General features: G+C 46.3%; 1 protein-coding gene and 1 long non-coding RNA gene across 7 annotated transcripts in view; one reads left to right on the plus strand and one right to left on the minus strand.

Moving 5' to 3' along the window:
- Positions 1-16,044, minus strand: part of LOC132527796 (uncharacterized) — a 48,215-nt gene extending 32,171 nt beyond the window's left edge. For all 4 annotated transcript variants that reach the window (XR_009543097.1, XR_009543098.1, XR_009543096.1 and 1 more), the window contains exon 1: positions 15,808-16,044. This is a non-coding gene — a long non-coding RNA (uncharacterized LOC132527796). The remainder of the gene's footprint in view (positions 1-15,807) is intronic.
- The window catches only part of EXOC2 (exocyst complex component 2), a 156,064-nt gene continuing 152,751 nt past the window's right edge, over positions 15,132-18,444 (plus strand). For all 3 annotated transcript variants that reach the window (XM_060163836.1, XM_060163837.1, XM_060163838.1), the window contains exon 1: positions 15,132-15,555. The gene's annotated coding sequence lies outside the window, so the exon portion shown is untranslated. The remainder of the gene's footprint in view (positions 15,556-18,444) is intronic.

The following is an 18,444-nucleotide window of genomic DNA, read 5'->3' on the forward strand; positions in this document are numbered from 1 at the left end:
TCAAAACAAACAACCCTGAACCCTCAGGAGTGACGACAACAGCACTTCTCTCTCACTCCCGTGACCCCGTCCTGGCTGCGGCTCTGCCCCACCCAGTCTTTCTCCCAGGACCTTGGCTGAAGAAGCAGACATGATGCAGACATTCTCCAGGAGGGAAAGAAGGTGACAGGTCCCATGACTGCTTTTCAGGCTTCCTCTGTTGCTGCTCCACCATGGAAAGAAGCCCGGGGCCGAGATGGACCCCAGGGGGACGGGAAGCCTGTAGGAGGGGCAGGGACTGTCCTAAACAGTAATGTCACCCGCCACAACCTGTGAGAAAGATGTGCTATTGACGCAATCCAGAAAGAACGCTAGACGAGCAGGTTCCTACTGAGTTTTACTGGAAATACAGTCCCTCCAATTGTCTGGTTCTAGGCTTTAACATTTTCACCTATAAAATCAGAGGTTTGGGCCACGTGGTGTCAAGGTCTCTTCCAACTCTGCGTTGAGCCCGAAGCCTTGCCTCACGGTTCTCTGTTTTGCTCTCTTATCCAAAGGACAAGCGCCAGTGTCATTTCTCTCTCTCACCAAGTGTGGTGCGTGAGAACACGGGCTGAATAAATAAGTTAAACCTAATGAATAGCTCACGCGTTAGTGGGAATTCAATAGATGATTTCCTGGAAGCAGGTTCATGGCCCCCGCCTCGGTGGAGAAGCAGGAAAAGAAGGAGAAGAAACAAAAACGCAGCACAAGAGGGCCTGGGGGTGGGGGGCAGGCCCGACAACGCAGCCTGGGGATTCCCGGCTCCTGGGACGTCCCCTTGAGGGCAGCTCCGTCACCGCGGGACTCAGCCCTGGATCTCCCCATGGCTGAAAACTGCTTAACTTACTAAATCTAAAGGCACATGTATTTTGAAACTATTGCAAATGGAAAGAGGTTTCTTTCTTTTTTTCCCTGTTCCGTGTTTTGTGTAGGGAAAGTAGGTAAAGAGCACACTCCCAAATCATTAGAATTCAATTATAGGAAACGCTGCAGTATTATGCAAAAATGAAATTCCTGATTTTACTGTGAAAAGGAAATGATAGCCTTTCGAACCTAACAAAATAGCTGATTTGCCAAGAAAATGCTCTCAGCTAGAAGGAATCCGCCAGGAAGAAAAATAGTCAGTGCTTGGGTCCCATTTACTCTGTTTTTGTAAGGTGATGAATAATCATTTTTTAAAGCTCTCCTAAATTTATGACAAATACACAGCATTCTTATTTCAATAATTACAAGGCATGATTTGGGTTTCACATTTTATCTTCAGCTGGAGTGAGTGATGGGCACTGTCTTCCGCTCAGCCCTGCCGGTCCCGCCCCGAGGTGCAGCTTGGCAAGGTCACCTGCGAGTCTAACTCCTTGTTCTAAGGATTGTAGCCCACAGTAACTCCTCAGTCATTGCACTCCTTGGTTGTAAGCGTAAATCGGATGTGTAGATTCACTTTGCGTCAAGCCTTTGCGTGGTTTGAAATTAAATACAAGTAGACCCACAACACAGATAAAATCCATCCGAATGATAGGGGCTGTTTTGTAAGCTCAACCAACATCATGCAGCTGGAAAACCAACCCTTTTTCCTTTTTCCTTTTTCCTTAACTAACTCCAACATGATGAGCTGTAAAACTCCACATGCTGTAGTGAAATCTGAGAAGTGAAACAGAAAGCAAGTGAAGGAACAACGCAGGAGTCGGGGTACGAACGCACAAACCTTGAAGGGTCCTTTGTTTTCCAGCTTTCCTTTTGTGGCTTTCAAGTATTACCTTCAAATCAGTGATTTGAGCTTTCAGAGAAACACATTTAAGGAAAGGCACTTCTACAGCATAACTTTTTTCCTCCCTCAGAAATCTGTACTCAGGAGACACTGGCCCTTGCTTTGGGGAGGGAAGGCGCCCCATCTCCGTACCTCATGACACACCCACTGGCTACAAGCCGTACCACCAAGTGGGAGACAACCCACCCTTAAGCCTGACACTTCTAACTCATGAGCATTTTATACTTTTCACCAACTGTCTGGAGTATTTCTGCTTCCAGCGGCTAAAACTCTGTATGTGGGCGATACTGAGAACGTTCGGGAAGCTTAGGCTTTAAATATATAACGTTCGAAGAACTTTCAAGTGCTACTTTACCACTAAACCCCCGAATCACAGAGCCTGGCAGCTCCGCGGGCGGGCCGTGATGCCCGCCGCCTGCCTCTGGCGTCACATCCCCCGTTGGTCTGCAGTTTTCCTTGGAGACGGGCCATCTTCACACTGTGTCTGCATCCCCTTCCAGCCCTCCTGCCACTGCTCTGTGTGCACGACCCTGCCTGGGGCGCCTGGGACGGATCTCCTGCCATTTCCTGCACTCTGCACAAGCACTAATTGAAAATTTGGGTGGCCTTGCTTATTTATTTTCCTGGAATGCAGTGGGTTATATTTTCATGGCATTTTCTCAGCAGTGCAGCATTTCAATTTCAAACTAGGACAATGAGAAGAAAAGCCAGTTCCCATCAGCAAAAGACGACTGCACCCAGTTTGGATTTGCAGGATGGCGTGTATAAATTGTGACTAAATGTAAACCATCAGAAATGCCTGTTTTTTTCAGGAAACTAAAGGGACAAGTTGACTTTCTCCCTAAAAAGAAAAAAAACAACAACATGGTGATGGGCTCAGTTACCACAAAAAATGAAAGATAAATAGAAGGTAACATTCAAAACTATTTGGTAAAATTCAGCAATTCACTGTCCATGTCTAAATCTTCATAAGATGCACTGGCTCGAATTTTCTGTTGGATTCATGCATGTCAGAAAGCTTCACAGCAGCACTGGAGTCTTGTACAAATCACATCCTGGTTTGCATGGGCATTTCTCTTTAGCAATATGAAGGCTAACAGTGGAACTTTTAATTTTATCAAGATGTTATCCCATGTTATTCTAATAATCTACCACTGCTGTAAGTTTTGTATTGCTTAATATTTAAAGAGGAATCTATTTCAATGAAGTTGTGTAAAAACACAATTTTGGCAAAAATTGAATTTATACACATGGCTTAGAGAGTTTACACCTTAAAACTGCCTTTCGATTTCATCCTGAATGTGTGCATCTTTCATTTCTGAAATAACAGTATGTATAGAGTGAATTTTTAATATCTGATACATTTTGCATGAAATATTTTAAAAGAAAACTGTAGAATGGTTGAAAATATATGCACATGTTAAATAAACTTATTTACCAAAGACAATTACTTTAATAAAACTCCCTGAAAAAGTGCCAGTTGAGGGGCAAATACATTTCCAATTTCGTGTCTTAAATAGGGCTGAGTCTAGGTCATTTTCTTAATCTCGAGAGCTACTTTCCCTTGGTCTGTATGCATTTCTGCCATTGGTGTAATTGACGGGCACACTAACTGTACATCAGTTCACCTCAGAATGGGACATTGATGAGAACTTTTCATGGAGCAAAGTTGCCACGCTATGATCTGAAAGTAAAATGTTCAAAAACGTCTGAACTAGTTTGGGCAGATGATTTGGGAAATAAAGAAATTTCATCTGTTCATTTTAATCAAACAATTAATAATATTAAGTTGCTATTCTGAGTTACTTTTTAAAAATTGGAAATAGTGCTAAATTGCCAAAGAATAAATGACAATGGCACATATCTTCCCATAAAAATAAGTACTAAAGGTATCTGGCTTCTCAGGTGAACAAACTTATTAAAGCTTCACTGTAACTCATGAATAGGATTTCTCTTCCACACACGTTTTGTCTTAAAATTAAGGGTGTTAAAGAGGAGAACAAAATCTGTTGGACTATGTAAATATTGCTGAAGTACTGATTTTGAATATACAGATGTGAGCTGAATAACATAATTATAGTTTTTCATGTGCTACTGATTATGTATTTGAAACTCACTCTATAAGAAATGCTGTGCATGTAATAATGGTAACACTTCATGTTTACATAGGTCTTCATAAACTTCAAAAGTATTTTTCAACATATGTAATTGAGGTTCATAATAATTCTTTGAGGCTCACTTGCTTAAAAAGCACATTAAATTTTGTGTTTTAAGAAAAGGTATTAAAGGAAAGTAAGTGTATGTTTATTAAAAACAGAGACATAGTAATAGAACCAAGCATGAAAAACACAAAAATTTTACAGTTTAAATAAAGAAGATACTTGGCCTTGGATGGCCGTGTCAAATGTTTGCTCCAGTGCAGCTCTTCTGACCTTCTGAACAGCTTAGAAAACAAGCTAGCAGAACTTCACTAGCTTGGTAAATTCAAATATATATTATGTAGTATTTTTCCTTTCATTTCACTGACTTTAATAAAACGATAAAAGGAAATATTGCATTATTCACACTCACATCATTTTTTCCAGCAGTGGGCCTCTTCTTATGTCTGTCTTGTTATGTTAAATTACACCTTAGGAAAATATATGCCACCTGAGATGCAGTCCATTAGGAGACTCGCCGTTTGTAGTTGAGTCAGAACAGATATGGGGAAAGATATACTTGCACAAAGTGTCAAAAATAAAAATTACATATTTCTAATATTTCCCAGTATCATTTCCACTTTGCTGGAATTAACAGTACATTTTAGTATGGCTGATGATTTCTTCCCTAGATGTGAAATAGCAAAATATTTTTTAAAAGAAACGTACGTCACAAAACAAACAAGAACCAAACCACTTCTGGTGACCAGCCCTTCCCTGCGTCTGGCGGAGCTTCCGCTTGCTTAGGTAGGGATGTAGGATGACTCCAGAGTATATTTTACAACTTGTGCGTAGACATAATTCACAGCCGAATTTAGGAACTGCCCAACAGAAATTAATTCCTAAAATGTCGAAACTACTCCTAATAAAACCGCCAAGTCTGGGCTGGAGGATTATTTCCATGACAGGGGTGGGCCGTTACCTGCAGGGGAACAGGCTGCTGCGGGGACTGCACAGAACAGAAAACCGAAAGCCTGAGTACGAACATCTTCTCATCTGTGCTTTCTCTGGAAACTTAACGACTTGGACAGCAAATGAGGTACATGGACAGTGTTGGAGAACAGACTCGTTGGATCTATGTATCGGTTTTCTGCATCTGACATCCAACTGTATACAACTGACAACTTACCTGATTTGGATTAGTTTATCCAAAGCACAGGCAAAATAAACCAGGTCCTGATTTCTTTTTCTTGAGAAAATAAGCTGGTTCTTCTGCACACTTTCTTGTAATAGAGGCAAAAAGCGGTGCATAACTAAGAGAACAAGGCACCTAACAGACTTCCAGGCCAAGGATCTGCCAGTGTAGACCGTCCACTCCCTTCAAGTCGGGGAGTGGAGCCCAGACCCTCCCAAACACGATTCTCCAGTTACACGGCCTCAGACAATCTCAAGAGCCATTGAAAGCAAAGCACAGTTTACAACCTTCCTGTGATGAGGAGGCCAGCCGCAAAAGAGAAGTGTGTCAATCGGAGAATGTTTTAAACATTAGAATGCTGCTGTCAGCATTCCTTTCACAGAGAATTCTGCCGAAGGCCTCAATTTACAGAAAAGATGAAAGAGCTGCGAGGAAAACAAGTATTTGAACTGTGACTGAGGGACAGGATGAGGCAGGTGGGCTGAAGCGGGTTAGGACAAGCGGAGTCTGAACATCAGAAGCCTGCAGCCCCCGTGGTGGCCCCCCGGTCCTCACACCCGCCGTCCGTGGGACTGCGACCCCCAGGGGCCACCCTCACCCCTGCAGCCCTTCCCGGCGGCTGATACCTCCAAGCTCGGTTTAAGTTTTCATTCGTTTCTTAGAGGGTGTGGGTGCGTGTGCATGTGTGCGTGCACGTATGCGTGGGTGTGTGCGGCGGGCAGTGACCCACGGTGCACACCGCCGGCCTAAGCTCAGCAAGCCCCTGGCCTACCTGCCAGGTGAGTCTTTGCCCGCAGACGAGGTGGGGCCCCTGCGCAGGGCACAGCCCTGCCCTTTGGGTTGGCTGCCTCCACCCGCCACCTCCCGTGGCTTTTATAAGGTGAAAGCCGAAGCATCAGTAAGTCCGTGCAGTCACTTGCTATACTCTTCCTTCCACTTCTCTCAGAGGCATTTGTTCTGTTGGGAAGTGGAAATGGAAGGAGGGAAGGGAGGGGGATGGCAGGAGAGAAGGGGCCCTGGTCTGTGCGCTCGCGTCCCTGTCCCCTCCTACTCAGTTCTCCCCCAGGCACCATGACTTGTCAGCTGAGGGGCCTCGCCTGCCTGCGGCTGCCTCTTCTGGTTTTCTAACCATTTTTCTCTTCACTATGAAAGTGTGATTTTCAGTAATAAAAAGCCACAGGATATAATCAACCCCTGTGAATCTAAGACAAATTATTTATGCAAAAGGGATAAGAAGTTGACACCTGCTGCTACCGTCTCTGGCAGGTCCAAGTGCTTGCTTCAGTCTTCTGGACCAGTGGCCACCACCTCCTGCCCCCCAGGGTGCGGTGCCCCCTGGACTGGCCGTGAGGCTCTCCATATGATTATGTTCACGATGGCCTGAAAAGAACTCCAAAACTGGATGGAGATGTTTACACCTCAGACTCCCACAGATTTTGTACATGAAAGGTTTTTGTCTCTAAGTGTTTCTCAGCGACTGCAGACTACTATTAATTGTAAATATTGTTAGCAATATTAATTTTATTATAACTATTACAGATATGCTGAAAAGATAAGTCAGCCTAAATTCATATACCAGTTGCTAACATTTTTAACTTTTTCACCTTTAAATAAGCTGCTTGCTTAGTCTTCTTAGAAGTGCAGTTCATTAAGTGCTTCTACAATGAGAACTATTCTGATTCCCTCTTTAAAAAATGTAAGGTCTCTCAAGTTTGTAAAAGTTAATTTGTGGTTCCTGTTGATATGCTAAGACAACATGAAATCTCATTGGATGAAGGAGAAAGCTTTGATTCCATAGAAGAGCTACCTGCATCCTCTAATTATATTTTATAAGCAAGGTCAGTATTCTAAATTAGTTATTTAGGTTCATTAAACGTCATGAAATATATAACATTTATGGTAATTTAAAAATGTCTAACATGCAGTTATTAGATTCCTAATAAGGATGGGCATATACTTTCAAAGTACATTTGATTTGTTATTGTCCTTTTACAAAGAAAAAGGTGGTGATAATGTGTATTTAATTGTATTCTCGTATGAAGCTTACAAATGGCCTATATTTCTGTATCTCCGAGATCACAATAATGTGAATGTGTGTGCATATAATGTGAATTATAACATATAGACTTCTTCCTACACGAATAAGTTCACATTAAAAAATTCAAAGATTAATAGTGTACAGGTCGCTCACTTTTAAAGCAGTGGTTATCTGGGCTACCATTTTAACAAGATTAGTTGTGTCAATAGCCTTGTACCTGGGATTATTTCCACCCCTAACTCTGCTTACATAATTGTGTTAACTCAAACCTAACCAATACCCCAGTCCTTTACATGGTTCTGCTCAAAACTTGCTGGTTTAAATATGTTAGAGTGGGGCTTCCCTGGTGGTGCAGTGGTTGAGAGTCCGCCTGCCGATGCAGGGGACACGGGTTCGTGCCCCGGTCCGGGAAGATCTCACATGCCGCGGAGCGGCTGGGCCCGTGAGCCACGGCCGCTGAGCCTGTGCGTCCGGAGCCTGTGCTCCGCAACGGGAGAAGCCACGACAATGAGAGGCCCGCGTACCGCAAAAATAAATAAATAAATAAATATGTTAGAGTATGCTTGAAAAACAAGCAGGAAAGACAGATTCTTCAGAATTCTAGCTCTTATTTTCTTATTTGTTAAAATCTTCCCCCCAAAGATTCTCTCAGACAATGAATTTGCTTCAGCCCTAATTGTAAATATTTATGAAACAAGACCTGCATGCAAAAAATAAAAAGACAAAACAGGATGTTTTATTTATCATCATCACCTTCCACAGTCCAAAATATGTTGTTCTTATTTTACTTTTGGAAAATAAATATTGCGAACAAATAATTAGAATGTCTTTAATGGCAGATAAGCTTAATTTATAGAAACAAAGAGAGGACATGTAGGGAAAGAGCAATGCCCAGACTATGAGGCACTGTGTCTATACTTGTTGATCTGCAAAGCAAGCTCGGATTGCTGCAAAATGCATGTACAGAGGACCTCTCTGAATTAGTGGCTAGATGATTAGTTTTGTGCAGAAAACAAACCTTTTTTTGAAAGTGCCTGTTAGAATTCAACTGCCTCTAGCACCAGTTAAACAGATATCTTAGATTAAAAAATTACTACCAGCTCTATTGAGGTAGACTTGAATACAAAAATTGCACACATTTAATGTATACAATTTGGTGAGTCTGGAAGTTACACATCTTGAAAGGAAAGAATTACGGTGTGTAAACCAAGAAAGGAAAGCAATGTGAAAATTCTGTAAGTGTAGGAAATCAACTAAAAATGCAAAAAGCTTGCCTCTCTGTTTGATGTGGGAAGCTGCCTGGTCTTGTTCAGGAAGAACATTCTCAATTCTCTGAGAATTAATTTAACTCTTATTTCTCTTAAAGCATGCCAAAACCCATGGGTCGGAGGCGGCCAGGGCTGTACAGCAATGCATTGCTTCTCCTTTATTTGGACGATGCTCTACTTTACACTACAGTTTCTGGTCTGAAATTATATTTACTAGAAAAATTGCTGCCACATTTAGAGTCAGTGGTTAGCAGCATGTTTATGCAAAAACTATTAAACTGGATGGTGTTTAATTTTTTTCCTGGCTATTAACCCATGTTGTGTCTTGTCACACCATGGCTGGTCGCTCTTCCATTAGACAGTGGAAGAGAACTGGCGCTTCAGAGCAAGCCAGCACTGTAACCAAGGAAAATATGGTCTGTAAATTCTGGTTCAAAACTGATTTTCATAAAGAATGAAAACCTCCTTCTAAATGTGTTCTGACAAATACAAGCTTACAAAGAGAAGGCCAGTTCACAGCAGTGACAATGACATTTAAACACATCCGAAACACAAATGGCACAAAAGGGCTAACAGCAGTCACTGAAGTTTTCTTCCACAATTTGAAATCAGCAAGCAGAGCATATAAATTTCTGGGATAAAATTATAATTACAGCATTAGAGAGATAGTCTCCACTAGTTCTCAAACAAAGCTTTGTTAGGGAGCCTCAAAAGTCTACAGTTCGAAAAGCTGTTGTTTATTGGAAAGAAAGCATGCGCACAGGCGAAAATCCGTCATTCATATCTGTGCATTCGAGTGTCTCTGTTAGCGGGATGGATATGCCGCGTGATAAATGTATGTAAAGCATAATGATGCAAATCAACACAGCCTCACACATCTGGGCTCTGAAAAAACGTGGCCAAGCTTGGAAGGAATTACTTTATGGAAAAGTAGGAATTCAATAAAAACACAACGTTGAAAATCAACCCACATGTTTACATTGTATTGTTTTCCTCTCATTGCTTTACTTCACAGCTAACCTCCTACAGTTTGACTTTCCACTCCAGCTCCACTCCAGTGCCACCGCCAGGGACAAAGAGGCAAAGATACTAGTTCACGGGGGCTGGGGGCTGTGGAGGTGTGGACGCGATTCAGGACAGGGGGCAAAAGTTACAGAAACAGAAAAGGATCAACAATCTGCTTCAAGTTCAGAGAAGGCAACCAAGAAGTTCTGTTTTAAAATGGATTGCATTATAGGTGACAAATTCAAAGAACAAAAAGATCCCTTTAATTGAATACCAAGAAAAATTAGTGTGACCTGCTACAACTGGCATATAGTTATTCCGAAAATCCCCACTAACAGCCCCACCTGTCTTGCCCTATGCATAGAGGAAGGCCCAAATTCACTGCAGAACAGTCGCTTGCTGGAAAACAGAGCCATGAGTTCAGGGCTTACAGGGGCTTTACGGTGGCTCCTACCCACCACCTTATTTCAAAAATGAGATCACCGGACCTCTCAAGGGGTCAAAGAATGCACCTGATCAGGGTCCATATAAGGTTGGCCAAGAATGTGGGTTTCTGGACTCTCAGTGTAATCTCTCTCTATATCTATCTATCTATCTACCTACCTACCTATCCATCCATCCATCCATCTATCCATCTATCAATCTATTTACCTATCACCTATCTATCTATCTATGTGTATTTAAACCAACAGCAGTATAGTCAACTCTTGATTTTTCAGGGACCATTGATATTTGTTTATTTTTAGTATGTCACTGCTCAAACTCCACCAGGAGCACAAAAATAAGTTCTTACTCAAATCAATTGGCTATACTTCGTTATCACTTCTTTTTTTTTCAAATTCAGGTACTTATTTAATTCAGGTACTTATTCAGGACCTGCATAGGTTTAAAAAAAAAACCACATACAGTAAACAAATCATAAATGAAAAACTGGATGAACTGTCACAAAGTGAACACACCTGTATTATCACACAGGTTAAAAAGTAAATTCAATTATTGCCAGCACCCCAAAGTCTCCTTTTTGTCCAGTCCCAGTCTCATCTCCACCCCTACATTACTGTTTGCCCATATAATTGAAATCATACAGTATTTATTCTTTTGTGTCTGTCTTCTTTTGTGCAGTATTATCTGTGAGTAGATTTTCATTGCTCTGCTGTACTTCATGACATAAATATGCCACTATTTATGTGTTTATTTTCACTGTGGACAGGCATTTCACACACACCGATGTGAATGTCCTCTTACACATCTTTTGTGCCAATATAGACACAGTTCTCTTTGGTAGATGGCTGGGGACAGAACTGTATGTTATCACTTTTGTTATAAGGGTCCAGTCAGAAAGGAAAAAGGTTCAGACTGTTGTCTAAAGTGTGGGCTGGATATTTTCTTTGGCTTTTAATTTTCTGTGTACTCCTCGTCCCTCTGTACCACGGAAAGTGTATAGGGAGCTCTGCCTTCCTGGGGGATGGCCCAGGATACTGGGCGGTGGGAGAGTACCAGCAGCTGCTGGCAGCGGAGCTCACAGGGGGCGGGGGGCAGGACCAACCTCCGGGATGCACAGGCCTGAGAGCCGGGACACGGGTGTGGTGAGCAGGTCCTGCACACTGATGCTTGCTATTGCTGTCGGGAACACATTCACTACCCCAAGCTGGGTATAGCTTAGTTCACAATGTAGGCGAAATCTACTGAAAACAGAGGGTGAGAAAACTGCCTTCAGGGAGTTTAAAATCTTTTATCAGCTTGGTGGGAAACCAAGGAGTTAGCCGAGCAATGAAAGGACTCATAAATATCGTGTCACATTAGAATAAAAAAGAATGAGATTTGAGGCCAGGCAGATTACAGGTATTCAAGGCATTCCTAAAACTCCTGGGAAGCGGGAAGCCTTCATAAAGAAGTGTCCAGAGGACTGAAATCCTACGCAACAGCCGAGAGGCCAACAACATGTCTCCCTGCCTAAGTAGAGCCGGAGCTGGCGACATCTGCCTTTACAGCAGGGCACAAAGAGCAGCAGGCCAAGGCAGCCGGCTGCGCCGAGCCCCCGTTCGTTAGGACAAGCATCGCGTCAGTGGAGTAAACTGGGAACATGGTACCATTTTCTACGGCTACTGATAAATGCAAAGCACATAGGACCTTAAAGTGGAAAGTCGGAAAAGACAAAACACACACACTCAAAAACCCAAGACAAACAAAAAAGCTCCCAACCCCCTAATGCTGCCTAGCAATTTAAAACAAATTAATGCTACCTTTCATTCAGTGATAAGTCCTTCATTTAGAACATAAAGAGGTCTAAATTCCTAGTCACAGAACCTCAGCAGCAGCAGCAGGGCCTAGCAGGGCAGGGAGGCCTCACTCCAACCCTGTTCCCTCTCTCCAGGTGCCACACCTCTCATGTCTCTGGCAGCCAGTGACTGTCCTCAATCTGTCCTCTTCCAGACCACCTACAGACAGCCGGGAGAGACCCCGGAATAAACACAGCTGCGTCTTTGTGCTGGTGGCAGCAACGGGGTAACGCTGTGGAAACACGGCATCCTTGCGCAGACCCAGCTTTATTTACAGGGTGCTTAACAAAATATGCAAAGAGAAGGTAAGCAGAAAAACACAAGGGCTCTGCTTTGCTGTAGAATTGGAGACATCTATTCTGAGGCCTTTGCAGATACAGCGCTTTGAAGCTGACAAGAAACACAGACGCTGAAGTCCACACAAAGGCATCTGCTAGGAGTACAGGGCAGCCAGATTCCTTAACCAACAGGCCCAATCTGAGAATTGCTAAAACAACGTCATAACTGTTACAGCCTTGGAGGATTTCAAATTGTCCTTGTGATCTTGAATCATAAAAGACTCCAGCAAAGAATGACAAAGCTGGGTGGTATTCGATGAAACCTCTCAGCAATTCATACATTGTCAAGATGGACACAGTAAACTGGGCTCACGTTCGCCTCTAAGTGACCATAAAGCACGTTCTGAAATTGACTGCTAGAAACAGCCATCTCCCCCAACTCTGCCACTATCATGATGTATCGTTATGATTGTTAACTTTTCGTTTTCCACTCAACACTGACTTAGGTTGTGGTTAGTGCTATTACTGAGTGGCTGGCCTGATGTATTGAATACCTGCTGTGTAAGGCCCTGTGGTAACTACAATGGAGACAGGAATTTGCCATCAAGGGGCTTTTGTTAAGCTGTGCGTTAACACATCAAACCATCGTCAGTCTTTGGTAAAAAGGATCACTAGATATGGCAAAATATAGTTGTTTCGAGGATTAGAATCTGTACTAACTATGGTCCATTACAGACTGATATACCATGTAGCATGAAACACTTCAGGTGTTCACTTAATGTAAAAAACATCTACAGAATGGGGAGCTGTGCCATCACAGTGTTTGCTAAGACTGAAACCAAAGGAATTCCATGTTTCAAAGTGATTTTTTCCTCTCTAGGACAAACGAAATCTGATGCAGAATTGCAAACACAAGCTCTACAGTGATATTTCATTGCCTCAGCAGCAATTTTGGGTTTAATGATTTAATTTCCGGCCAGCTTCTGCACGTATTGCACTAACATTTGCCAGCTGGCTTCAGAATGTGGACCGGAAGTTTAAGAAAAAAGAAACACTACCAGTAATTTTTATATTAGCAAAAGACTCTCTTTCTTCTTCTAGTGTTTCTGTCTCAGGGATACAGTATTATTTATCATTTTTTTGATCCAGGAAAGACCTGTGAGTCCTCAAGAGTCATTCATACCAGCTTAATGGCAGGATCGCCTGACTTGGGAAACGATGCATCGCCGAGAGCAAAGGAGAGACGAGAAACAGGTTCAGTTTCACTGTGAGGCAGGGTACCACTGCCGACCTGTGCTTCAGGCCGCTGACTCGTGCTTCCTGTGTTTAAAGTGAATGATCCTGGGAAAGCTGAGTTACTGCACACGGAAGCACTCCTTCCGAGGTAAAGGGGAGAAAAACGAAGTCACGTCAAGTCCCACAACTGCGAACGTTTGTCCAAAATGTTACCTTCTTTTTCTCAGGATGTATTTCTCTAATATAGGTGTGCAATTCAACACGTAAAGGTATTCAAATTATAATAAAAATAGGCTGCTTATTTTTCTGTGATAACGCCTGTCTTGGCTGGACTCCCCCGGAAGCTGACCCTGCGATATGGTTTCCAGGCTCGAATTTAACTTGGGAGGTGATACCAGGAAACATCAGGAGGGGATGGGGAAGCCAGGTGGGAAAGGGGAGGAAGCAAGTGGAGGTGTGGGTGAAGGTGGTCCTGAGGGCACTGGGGCCCAGCCTCGAGGGCAGCTCTGGGCACGCTGCATACCGTGCCTCCCAGCCGCCCCGGGAGCTCCACACCAACTCCTCGCCCGTCTTTGGCTGAAGCCTGCTTCCGGGCCAGGAAACGCTCCAGTGCTTCCAGCCTACCACGTGTCCAGGAAGAAAGACCCAAGGCACAGCGGCAGGTGCCAGAGAGCAGAGGGGCAGCAGAGGGGGTACGGGTGGGCTCTGGTGGGCACTGCTACACCCTGTTGTGTTCACCTGGTCCTGTCACTGGTGCCTCACGGAGTTACACCCGCACCAGGAGTGCTGATAGGCTGAGCTGTGGGCTCCTGCTGCAGTTAGTCCTGGGGCCACAGAGGTTCTCAGCATCTTCCTCCTTTATCACTCGTTCCGGATGTCCCTCACTCTCCAGCAGCACTTCTGCTGGCCTAGGTTGCCTGCTTGATGATGTTGCTTGTTTCGTCCCTGTGGGGTCTGAGCCCCTGGTTGCCATACCCGTCAGGCCAGGGGTGCTGCGTTATCCATTTGCTGCTATCACCAGGCACGGAAAAGACGCTCAGCGAGTGCCCTGAGTCCAGAAGTAATCCTCCCTGCCCCTATTTCCTACTGATCATAAAGGTCATTTTTTTTTTGTCGCCTGTATGAGGAGCCCAGGGGAGGAGAGGTCTTTAGATTGAGTGGAACCTTGTGTCCCTGCCGCAGGAGCCAGGGCTCTACTGGGGACGCAGCACCGTACGCTGGTATGAGGTTCACAATACACCTTGCATCCCATAGCACAGCATCCCACCCCCGCAAAACGTTATCCCCGGCCAGAGCTACAGTTGTGCCCCTGAGGCCGTTCTAATGTTCTACGAGGGTGGCACCTTCTGGGTGTGTGAAGTAGGGCAGACCCAGTGCATCTTGCGGTACTGGCCCCTCTGTCATACCTCTTTCACTCTCAAACGGGTCCCTGTCCCAGGTGATATCACGGGAAGCCCCCTGATGATAAATCAGACACAGTGAGCAACTGCACAGTGATGACTGCCAGAGCCCTGCAGGCAGGGAAGACTAACCCGAACCCGGATCTGCATCTAGGTCTGAGAAAATCCGCTTGCCACCCAGTGGCTGCCTGGCCTCTGGGAGGGAAGGTCCCGTTCCCCGGCTGGACCTCGGCCTCCGCGTCCGGAAGGGCGGACGCAGCGCGCAGTTCCATAGCCGCCACCACGGATACACACTCCCAGGCCCCGGAGCAAACAGGCCGGCCCTTCGGCTGGAGTAACCCGCACAGGCGAGCGGAGAGGAGGGGCGGGGAAGCAGAAGCGCAGCCAGCCCTCACCCCTGGTACACACAACGCGCGACTCCTTCCGCACTAAACCGAGTGGCCGGAAGAGCGCGTTCTCTTCCGTCCCGCAGCGCTCGGGGCTGCGCGTCACTTCCGGCCGGCCCGCGGCGGCCGCTCCCTGTCAGGCAGCCGGTTCCTCCTGGCCGGGCCCGGGTGGGCCGCCTTTCTACGTCGGAGGCCGGCTCCCGGCAGCGCCCGCCCACCGAACCCGAGCACTGTCCACGCTCAGGGGTCCCGGCCGCGAGCACCATGGCATTCCGGCCTGCGCGTCGCCTGCCGCCCAGACGCGGAGGTTCAGCCTGAGGCTCCTGAGGAACCGGGCTCGCGGACGGGTACTCCGCTCCCATCCGTCTCCCAACTCCCGCCCCCACCCCGCCCCTGGGGCTCGGCCGTCGGGCGCTCGACGCTCGACTGCGCGGCGGATCGACGCCCTCGGCGCTCCGGTGGCGGAAGTGAGGACGTTGGCGGCGGGGCGGCAGCGGCCAGGGAGCCCTTGGTCGAGCGCGGGGCCCTGTCCGTGCGGGCCTGCAGGTAGGTGTGTGTGGGGGGGGGTGAGGCCTTGGCTGAGGCCGGCCGGGGCCGCCGTCAGCCCCGCGCCGCCCTGCAGCCGCGACCGTGCGGAGGGGCCCTGCGCGGGTCCCGGAGCCCCGCCCCCTCCCCGCCGTCCGGGGCCCCTGCTGGGGACTCGGAGCCCCGCCCCGGCTCCCGGCGTGCGCCTTCGGAGCGCCGAGCCGCGGGGCGGGTGGCCGCTGGCCTCAACTGCTCCCTGGAGCGCCTGCTTACCTGTCCCAGCGTAGGGTTGCGGGGTTCACTGGCGGGAAGCGAAGTCAAGAGGCCGGTGTTGCTTGTTCTCCTCGGTCGCGTCACTGGAGAGCTGCGCCGAGCGTTTACTAGCGCCCGTCGCCTTGCCTCCGGATCGATTGCGTTATCCCCACTTGACGGCCGGCTAGACGGAGCTCATCGTGGCGGCGCGCCTAGCCGTCGGTCTCAGCGCGGGCTGCCTGGCGGCCGCGCCCGGACGCCGGCGCTCCCCCAGTGAAGCCGGGGCGTGCTCAGGCGGGCGGGAAACCGCGCGCAGGCGCTTCCCCTCCGAGAGCGAGTCTGAGAAACGTGTGCCTTTCTTTTCATTTTTTTCTTTCTTTTAATGAATCTGAGTAAACTTGCAAGGAAAGCTTTAACAAAGTGTTTTAGAACGCTTAAGTAAGTCACCTGGATGCGCTGTATTGAAAAGCTCCTTCTCGCTGAGGGTGTGTGCACCGCTCCTCGAGTGCCTGACGATGCTCTGCTTACGTTCTGGGCAGGCTTGGTGTAACGACAGGAACTGACAGCCGGAAGCTTCCCGGGGAGCCTGTGTGTCCAACGTGGTGGATCCACAGGGGTGATGGAAAGAGGGCGATGCGTGCTTGGTACTTAGATGCTCTCTTCTGTCTGGTTCAGTAGAAGTCTAGTAGTTTTAAACAGAGGGCCCCCAGCGCAACTTGGAACAATTCTTGGAAGTTTCAGAAAATGATTTTTTCTTCTTGTCAGGCATTTAATTTCCCGAGCTGAATATCGTGTTGAAAGTTACCTCTCTAAAAGACGGTTTACCAGCATGCTAAGTCGAATTTTCATTCATCCCACAAATACTGGAGAGCCCGTGCTGTGTGACTGTAATGGGAAGGGGGACTAGTACTTAAAATTTTTGCACAAGCAGCCTTTTAATAAAGCACTTCGGCCAGTTTCCAGTGCTGGGCCCGGCAACCTGAGGCCATGTAGGAAATGCTGGTTGTTCACCCGTTCTCCACCTTACTCCTGTCGTCTCGCCAGGGTTCCTAGTTCAGCGCCTGCCACAGAGGAGAGCTTACATGTTTTCCGAGTGCGTTGGTTTTAGGCCCGTGTTGGGTAGAGAGGATTATAAATTGACTGGGGTGGGAAGTAACGTCCGTCACTCTGCTGAGCAGAATGCTAGGGCCTTGATTGTTCTCAGACGCTGGGGAAGGTGTTCCTGAATCCCCGGGAGTGCCTGGTGAGACCGCAAGGTGGAAGTGTTAGTTACACTCTCATGATTCTGTGCGTGTTTATGCCGATTGGAAAGAATTGTTGATACAGACACAAGCTTACAGTAATTGTAGAGAAATGATGCATCTCTGTGGACACACCTGTAGGTATCCTTAGACCTCAGTTTGAAAATTATGGAGTCGAAGCACCATTTACTGGTCCGTGTGCTACCACCACCTGCTCTGTAGCATGGGCTGAGCTACTTAGCAGCCTTTTTGGGCTTCCGTTTCCTTGTACCTGAGGATATATAAAACTAGATTATCTCAGAGTTCTTCCTGCTTTGAAATTTTCCAACTCAGTGAATCCTATAACCACTTAGCGCTTGTCCTGTCCTGTGATATCTTAGGGGTTGTAGCTATTGTTGGTATTTACACGTCTGTCAACAGACTAAGCTCTTGCCAGACAGGGATTAGCCTTAGTCATTTTTGTATCCCAATTTTAGCATATGCCTGACACATGTTAGAAATAAAATTAGTCTGTATTCAGAAAGGGGATATTTTTGCCCTCTCCATTAAATAGCCAAGAACTAAGCTGCAGTATTCAGTGTAAGTACAGCAGGAATTCAGAGGGGGGAAGGATCTTTTGGGGTTGGAGCAATTGGGAAGGCTTCATGGAGATCAGAACTTGATGGGGGAGGATTTGGCCCTTCGGAGAGAAGGCATGTGAACGTCTGGGTGGCTTATGAGAGACAGGCCCATAGGCTGGGAAGTGAGTGCATTTTGGATTATGGAGTTCCTTGAACTTCAGGCAGAGGAGTTTGGAACTGGCTTACGAGGCTTTTTTTTCCTGGAAAATTGTATTAGGTTTGCTCAAAAGCTTCATTAACATCCTTTAATACTGTTGGTAGCAGTTAAGACTGGGGTGGACTATACAGTTTGCTTAATTTTCGGTTTGGGTTTGAGTAATTCCTTCTACTTACTAGTTGCCACTTACAGTCAGTCTTGGTGCCAGGATGGAAAGAGCAGTGGACACTGGGACTTAGGAAACCTGGATCTTAGTTAGGATGTGAGCTGCGCAAGGCGGGTCCTCGCCACGACCTGTGGTGCTGTCTGGCACCAGTTCGCTTTCAGAAGTCCTTGTGCAGCGCTGACTGAGCTCTGCCTCTCCTACTTGCTAGCTGTGCCACTTTCGACAGGCTCGACCTTTAGTTTCATCTGTAAGCTTTGGTGCATTTTTTACGGCCATATCCGCTTGTAAAGTGCGGGGTGTATGATTTTAACTTTTGTTGTATTATAATTTTACTGAAAGACAAAACAAGGTAAAAAGTAAGGAATATTTGGTTTTAGTTTAATTTTAATGAAAGCCCCATGCGATTGACATATCTGGGTGTCAGGAATCAGAATTCATGCCAGATGGTTCAAATAATGAGATTTAAATAAAGAA

This window comes from Lagenorhynchus albirostris, chromosome 10 (assembly GCF_949774975.1).
Source record: "Lagenorhynchus albirostris chromosome 10, mLagAlb1.1, whole genome shotgun sequence".
In the NCBI taxonomy this organism is placed as follows: domain Eukaryota; kingdom Metazoa; phylum Chordata; class Mammalia; order Artiodactyla; family Delphinidae; genus Lagenorhynchus; species Lagenorhynchus albirostris.